Source organism: Typopeltis vanoorti, chromosome 24 (genome assembly GCF_054136105.1).
Source record: "Typopeltis vanoorti isolate ZY-2024b chromosome 24, IOZ_Tvanoo_1.0, whole genome shotgun sequence".
Lineage (NCBI taxonomy): Eukaryota > Metazoa > Arthropoda > Arachnida > Uropygi > Thelyphonidae > Typopeltis > Typopeltis vanoorti.
In genome coordinates, this window is record NC_143572.1 from 79,679,033 (window position 1) to 79,687,726 (window position 8,694).

Below are 8,694 nucleotides of genomic sequence, written 5' to 3' on the forward strand. Positions count from 1 at the left end.
TGCAAATCTTTCATGAGAATATGCTGTAGAGAGCTTCTCGAAATGCCCAATTCAAGACCACGGTGCCGAATTGATGTTCCTGGACTCTCAGCAACATTCTCACGAACTGCTTCGATGTTTTCTGTTGAAGGACGGCCAGAGTGTATAAGATCACTAATTGATCCTGTTTCCTTGAATTTTTTAATTAATCTTTTCACAGTTGATGAAGATAAATCACTATTCCGACCATATTTTGTACGAAAATTGCGAACGGTAGCTGCCAAACCTTCATTATATTTAAAATATTGCCCAACAATGAAAATGCGTTGTTCTTTCGTGTAGTGCTCCATTCTTAGTAACCCTGAACTGTCAGCGGTCTTTTTTTTTTTTTCTCCTCGTTGGCTACACTTTACCGCACAAATGGCGCTAAATTTAAATCTTGCGTGAATTTTGGGACACCCTGTAGTAATGTCTGTGTTTTTATACAGTAATCCCTCGATTGCGCTCCCGATTAGTGCGTCATTTTTTTTCGATACCCAAATTCGATTAGTGCTCCTACACAGATTTTTAAAAATTTTTTCCATACATTTTTATGGCTAAATATTTTAAAAAATCACTTGCCAGACTGAAATAGTTACCGATTAAAAACATTTTACAAAGTTATTTTTAATGTCATACTACACTACTTCCATGTATACTTCCAAATTTTAACCGCCAAAATTAATGTCGTCTGCTACGGTACGCCCATAGATTCGAGACCCTTCGACACTTCTGCGCATATCACAAGAAGGAGAATCCATTCCGATAATAGGGTAATCAATCCGTCTTGTGGGATGAGTTGTTTATTATTACACATAGGAAAATTAACTTCTCTTTTATGATCATTGTATTTTTAAAGTGGTAACTATTTTGCTTGTATAACAGTTGGGATCTATAAAGCACGTGATTTCGCGTGTTGGCTACCAATTCGTACGTCCTTCATTTCTTTCTCCCCTTCAATGATAACGTTCAAGAGTTAATTAAATCTTATTCCGAAGAATTGGGTGATTCCGATCTGTTAAATTTAGATACACAGCGGGAAGATCCCGAAGAATAAGAAAATCTAACCACTGATAGTCGGCCAAACGAGATTTCACGGAAACAATTTGAAAATATTTTTCGTACAATCGAAGTTTTTAAACAGCAATGCTTTGAGGCCGACTGTGATGAAGAGAGAAGCAGTAAAATTTGCAGAAAAGTGGAAGAGGCAATAGGGCCATACCGTCGGTTGTATGAAAAAAAGAAACAAAATGCCCGCCAAACTACGTTAGCTCAATTCTTTGTTAGGAAGTAGAATAATAAAATTGATATCCTGAATATGTTTTATTGTCTTTCAGCTTCATGGTTTTCCTTTAACTAGGCCCTGAGACTTACCCTAATTCTTTTGTTTAAAAAAATTAAGGTTCAAAAAAGAAATCTGAGGAACGAATTATACTTTTTCCATAGGTTATTATATTCGATTAGTGCGTTTTCGATTAATGAGCTTGTTTTAAAGAATGCATTGCACATCACAGTCAAAAACGCATTAGGCGCATAATCGAGGGATTGCTGTATTCTATGCATTACTTAGCGAACCTTTTTTTAGACATTTAGAGGTGTGTTAGCATTTTTGGTTGTCACCAGTGGTGAATTTCTTACCTCTTAATATATTAGGAAGCAATAACGAATCGGATAATGTGTTTTTGAGGAGTATGGGGAGGGGGTTAAATGGCATGGGAAAGGCTCATCTCCCTAAAGCCGTATTTATCCTATATCATACTCAGATAAGTTTAATACGAACGTATTAAACTTATCTGAGTTTTCGTCAATATAGTTCGCCCACCGTTTGTAGGTCCCTGCTTCGCGTCTTTCCAAGAATAGTCGATTCATGCTGAAGGGGAGAAAGAAATGAAGGACGTCCGAATTGGTCGCCAACACGCGAAATCACGTGCTTTATAGGTAAAATTTTCCAACTGTTATACAAGCAACATAGTTAACTACAATAATCATAAAAGAGAAGTTAATTTTCTGACCGGTAATAATAACTCATCCCACAATACGGACTGATTACCCTATCATCGGAATGGGTTCTCCTTTTTCTGAGATGCGCAGAAGTGTCGAGGGACCTCTAATCGGTGGGCGAACTATACCACATGGAACAATATAAATCACAGCAATGTAATGGAAAATCGCCTAAGTAGTGTTTTGGTTGTAGCATCAATTTCATAATTCTGGCATCCTCACTACTGCCCATGTACAGATGTTGATTCGGGAAGATCTTAAGTACTGTCCTTTTCAGTTTTTACTTTTAAGTTTCTCATTATTAATTATTTTGATATAAATGCCTGACTCTATATTAAAATTTCGTAATCAACAACTTTTGAAATTGAATAAAACAACACTAAATAAATAATAGATAGAAAATCAAGTTAAAGAGGCATTTTCTTAGCTTGGGATATTCAATTCTTTGACTAATACATAAGAGCCTGTGTAGCTCAGCAGAAGTGAGTGGTTGGATAGCGACCAGTGCAGACGTGTTTTTGTGCTCCGTGTGTCTAAGCTATTTTTCCCATCGTATGTGGATTAGTTCGGCTTAAGCCGATTACCAGTGTGATTGTCCGTGTTCCCGCACGTAATTGCTGTAGGAATGTCGACCATAGTTAAATCTGTAACTCAACCCTGCAATTCTACAATATCCAGTTTGGCCACTTCTAGTGGAAAAGCCAAAGTAAAGAATTCTACAATGAAAACTGCAGAAACGTCGCCGAATACTTCTAAGGATATGGGAATTGATGCTTGAACTCGCTAAACCTAGCCGAAGAACTTGACTGGACAAAAGCTGTATATTGAAATGCGACCCTGTCGGTGTCCCATACACAGAGGAGGAAGTAATAGAAGGTTTAAAAGCAATGGTAAGGGGAAAATATTGCCAGTTGTAAAGATAAAGAGTGGGCCCATGTTCTCTCTAATAAGAAAAAATTAACTATAACTCTGAACGAAGATACAAAAGTAGAAGATATACCGTACGCAATTAAGGTTCAAAAAATGACCGGAATAGTCATAATTCCAGGACGACCTCCGGCATGTTTCAGATGCAGGAAAATTGGACATTTGCGAAAGCAGTGTACGGCACCCAAGTGTGATAAATGCAAAAGGATGGGACCTGATACCAACCCAACCAAGAAGAAGAGCTAGAGTCAGCAGTACATGATGTATAAGAAAATAATACTGTATATCATCTAGAAGAAAAAAACCAAATAGGCCCCAACGAGGAGGAGTCGGATCGGGGTGATTCTCAAAATATATCAATTGTGCCATCAAAACTAGTGGATCCAGAAGGAGAAAAAACAAAGAAAGAAAGAGAAAGGAATAGTACTGGTTTAGAAACAGATAAAGATCAGGTATCTATGAGAAAAGAGGAAGAAAAGAATATGACACCTGACGAAAGGGGAAAACATGAAGCAAACGGCAGCACTTCTATCCCAGGGAGACGTAAAAAAATCCACTTCGTATCTAATGTAAAAGGAAAAACAGAAAGAAATAAGGCCTGCTAATATATATACAAAAAATGAAGAATAAGCCAATTAAGATAATCAGAATGAATTGTAATGGATTGAATAACCAGGTTTCACAAAAATTGCTAACAAACACAATATACCAGAACCATGTAGATATAGTAATGCTACAAGATACCAGATTAAAAAAAAAAAATTCAGAAGCAGAACAAAAACTATACAGAAATCTGTAGTGCCACTACTACATTCTTGGCAATCAAGCCCAAATTAATGGCATTGCAGGTTTAATGACTTTGATAAGTAAGAGAAGTAGCATACAATTTTTATCACACTCTGCTTTAATAGAATACAGAGTACTAGAGGTTGAAATAGTCTGGGAAGATCAAATAGTGTCGTTAATTAACGTTTACGGTCCGGCTGATCAGACAAAAAAATTAGGCACAGAGGTAAAAAATACTATAACAAAAAACAGTTTTTCACACATTATACAGCGATGTCAACTCAAAGACATATTCCGAGAATTACATCCAACATGTAAAGCTTATACTCATTATTACCCCACCAATGCCTCATGGCTAGACAGAATCTACATAAATCGGTATATGGGATTAACCGTTAAGGAGGTTTGTCACTTGCCATTGACTTTTAGTGACCACTACATGGTCAAGGGCAAACCTTCCCATGAGGCTAACGACAGAAATACATATACCAACAGAAACTACCCACTCTGGAAGCTAAACAACAGTATAATCAACACAGACACATTTACAACAGAAATAAATAGAATATTAGACAACGTAACAGAAATAGAAAATCCAGTGTATGTCTGGAACCAATTCAAAATACATTTAAAAAAGGTGCAATACAAATAGGAAAACATAAGAAATACACAACAAACCAAGAAAAAAGCATAATCAAAGAACTAACACGACAATACAACACAGACAGAACCCTCCCAGAAAACAAAGTAGCTATCAACGCTCTTAAAGCAAAATTGAAACAAATAGAAATAAAAGAGATTGAAGGGGACTGGATACGTGCAAAAATCAGAACAATGGAACATGATGAAGGGAAGTCCAAAGCAGCTTGGCTCTTTGAAGAGCAGAGAAAACAAAAAAAAACACCATTCATAAAATAAAACATGATGGGTCGAGGGAGATGCAAATCTCCTCCGATTCTTCCACTCACAATACACAAGTACTTTCTCCCAAAAAGAAAGTGACAAAACAGAAACACAAAACTTACTACGAGGCTCACCAAGCTTAACAAAGACAGAAGCTGAAATTATAGATTCACCCATTACAAAAACTGAGGTAGGTAGTTATGAATTCACCTATTCGGTTAGTCATCACTACCTACAAGAAGTCATTAAAGCTGCAGGTTTCAGGAAGAATTTTCAAAACTTAATGTCAAACATATACAACACTGCACAGTCATGACTCATAATCAACAAGAAATTGACTGCTCGGTCAGACAGGGAGATAGCTTATCTATGATCCTATTGGCTCTTGCCTTAGACCCGGTGATACGAGCGATATCGGGACATTCCGGCATATCGGGTACTGATATAGGAGAAGGTAAAACAAAAGTACTAGCCTATGCTGACGATGTTACGTTAACGCTAACCACAGTCGAGTTCTCCATGATTACTTGTAATATATTTAAATTTTTTGAAAAGGCATCCGCATTAAAACTCAACTTTCATAAATGTCACGCGATGTTCGTCGGCAGGTGGGCAAATAAGCCAACAGCGCCAAACAAAATTTAAATCAATGAACACCTCCCTCTTTTAGGAATCACCATAGGGGATCAAATCCATCATAACAAGCAATGGGAAGTAGCGCATAACAAAATTAAAAAAAAAAATAAAATAAAATAAAAAAAATTCACAAATGAAGCCTAGACAATTCGAAGCAGGGCAAAAATATGTAACTAGTTCTTACTATCAAAAATTTGTACCTTGTAGCTAACATTACTTACAATAGCAACGAAGTTGACAAAATTCACAGAGAATGTGCAAAATTTATTTGGGATTCGAAATACGAACCCATGCGAAGGTGTACAATAGTTCATGATATAGAAGCTGGAGGACTTGGGTTTAATAAATGTACATGTAAAAATTCTAAGTGCAAGAGCAAAAATCATAGACAGAGCTTACTGGGAACACAAATAATTTCAGAAATTGTGCAGATGTCTGAAAATATTTTCAGATATTTTCAGACTGGATGAATGACGTTTTCCTCATTAGTGTCAGCAGATTTCATGCCATGGTTCGACAGAGCACTAGCTATTGTTTTGTCATACGTGACTTTTATGTTCTTCAAGACGTAATTCGATGGATTTTTCCGTCTGACCAAAATAAGGTTTATTGCAGTTGCACCAAATTCGGTAAACGCCGACATATTTCAGGTTGCTATGTTTTTGTTTGGGCATACTTAGCAAGGAAGGGAGTGAAAGAAGTCCGGATGGTGTATTTTTTTAAGAACTTTGGCCAATTTAGGCAAAACGGAGGTGATATATGGGGGGGATATGTATCCTTTTTCACTAGTACTATCTTTAGTATGGCGAGGAGGTGAATTGAAAAATAACTTAACTGTTTGTTTTCGAATAACAGTTTTGCTGAAAGTTAGAAGAAACAGGCTCCTTTTTTTTTGATTTTATAAACAAAAAAAATCTGGTTTAGTAATGGGTAATCCATTTGTAAAATTCAGTGCAGCGTAAATTTTCTCCAATTTTTATTGCATAGATTTTTACAATGGTCACATCTAGAAAGCTATAAAAATAACTTTTGTTTTTTAAATAGAATACTAAAAGCTTATGTATAGAGCCCAAAGGGAATTGGCTTGCTCCTTGCATAAACAAAGACTGTATAAATAGTAAAGCCAAGGGCAATGCCTTTGCCATCGGAATATTTGATGTTACAGCTCTGATTGTAGTGTAAGAGAACTCTTTTGTTTATAAGTTGAGTCTAAGATCTAAGATGACCTTCAAGATCAGTGAACAAAGGGGCGGCATGAATGAAACATTGGTTCTGCAGTCCAGTAAAATGGATTGAAGATGTACGAAATGGGGAGAAAAGAGAAGTCGACGGAAATGTTAGAATAAAGGAATCATGAGGAAATATTTGGGGGTTTTCAGTCCTTAACCCAAGGTTCCGTGGAAGACTGAATATAAGGCAAGGTTCTTCAACCATCAGGATCTACATTTTGGCTAGGATAAATGGAAGTCTGAAGGAGGTGAAGGAGGTTGATCTGCCACAATGTCCAAGATCAAAAATGAGAATCATTAGAAATGATTAGCCACGGAGGAACCAAGTCGAGCCAGACCAGATGCCTTGCCACGTAATTGGCTCTACGTATGTGTCAGCCACTGGACCCTTAGCCCCAATTTTTTTCGAGTCGCCGGAAAATCGCATTCCAAACAGATCTGGCTGATGTGCCAATGCGCCGAGAACCTCTAAGGAAAGAAAACTCGAAATGGAGAAGAATCTGAGGACAAATGGCCTGTAAAGAACTGGTAATTAGCTTAAGGAATTAACAACGCATATAATGGATATTAATTAAAGGAAACTTTAATGATTAACTTCAATATTTCGGCTACGTCACGTTGGCATCTTCAGGAACATACAAATATGGTATGTGCACTAACAAAAGCAAATGAGGAAGAAGGCAAGAAACTAGTATTGTTCCTAAAGTCCTAATAGTGCCCTCTGATGGGCTAATTGGGTTGTCTTGGCCAGTTGGGCTGAAGTTCTCATAAAGTAAGTCTCCCAAATTTGGGGTAGTTTCATACAACCAAATTTGTTGAGGTGTGGATCGTTTTTTAGAGCTGCTGATGATTCCATGAATAATCTTTCATACTTGAACTTGCTGCAGTGTATTATTTTAGTTTTCTTCCAACGAATTCTATGACGGGTATGTAAGGCATGGTCTGCCAGCCCAGAGTGGCTGTACTGGAAACCACATGTAGTTTTTGTGTTCTGAAATCCTGATATTCGCTGTCCTGCCTGTTTGGCCAAAGTAGAACAATTTACAGCTGCAAGGGACCTACTATACACCAGGTAGGTTTAGGGGAAGTGGTTGGTCTTTGGTAGAGTGGATAAGGGATGTCATCTTTTTATGTGGTCTATAACAAGAAGCCAGGTTATATTTTTTGAGGATATTGTTTATTTTCTCGGAGGTGCCTGGGATATAGGGGATGTTGATAGATTTAGTGTAATCTTTATTGGGGAAGGGATTTGTGGGTTACTGGTTTTAGTATTTTTTTGGGGGTTGTAGCCATTGACTAAGAAAGTGTTGAGGATGTGGTTTAGTTCAGTGGTTAGGGCATCGTCATCTGAGCAGATTAATTTTGCTCTTTTATATAGTGTTTTTATAATCCCGTATTGTTGTGAGGGGGGGGGGAAGATTGCTGGTGAATGTATCTGCCTGTATGGGTGGGTTTCCTATAAACAGAGAAAAATAAAGATCCATCAAGCTGGTGAGTGATTAGAGTGTCTAAGAAGGGGAGGGTGTTGTTTTCCAATTTTTCTAAGGTTAACTGGACTCTGGGGTGTTGGTTGTTTAAGTGTGTTAGGAAGGAGTGATGGGTATCTGATCCATGTGGTCAAATAACGAACACATCATCCATGTACCGAAGCCAAGTAGTAGGCTTTTATGGGGCAGAGTTTAAGGCTTTCTCTTTAAAGGTCTTCATAAAGAAATTGGCCAAGGGTAGGGAAAGTGGTGAACCCATGGATGTCCCCTCCATCCGTTTGTAGAATTTTCCTTGCCAAACGAAATAGCCTGAGTTCATTGTGAACTGAAATAGGACTGAGATATCGGGAGGAAACTTAGCTTGGATGAGCTCTAGGGTTTCCTTGAGTGGGACATTAGTGGATAGGGAGGAGATGTCAAAACTTACCATTATGTCAGTTTATAGGAGTGAGAGGTTTTCTATACTGGCTTTGAAGTGGGCTGAGTTTTTTATGTGTGATGGTGTGTTGCCAGTATAGTGTATGAGTGCTTTGGCTACATGTTTGACTAATTTATATGTGGGGAAATCAATGCCATACACCATGGGATGTAATGGTACATTTTATTTATGCATTTTTGGAAGTCCATATAATCGGGGGGGGGGTGAGGTCTAGAGTGATAAGGTTTTAGTTTGTTAGTGACTTCCACAGAAAAAGAAGTGACCTTCT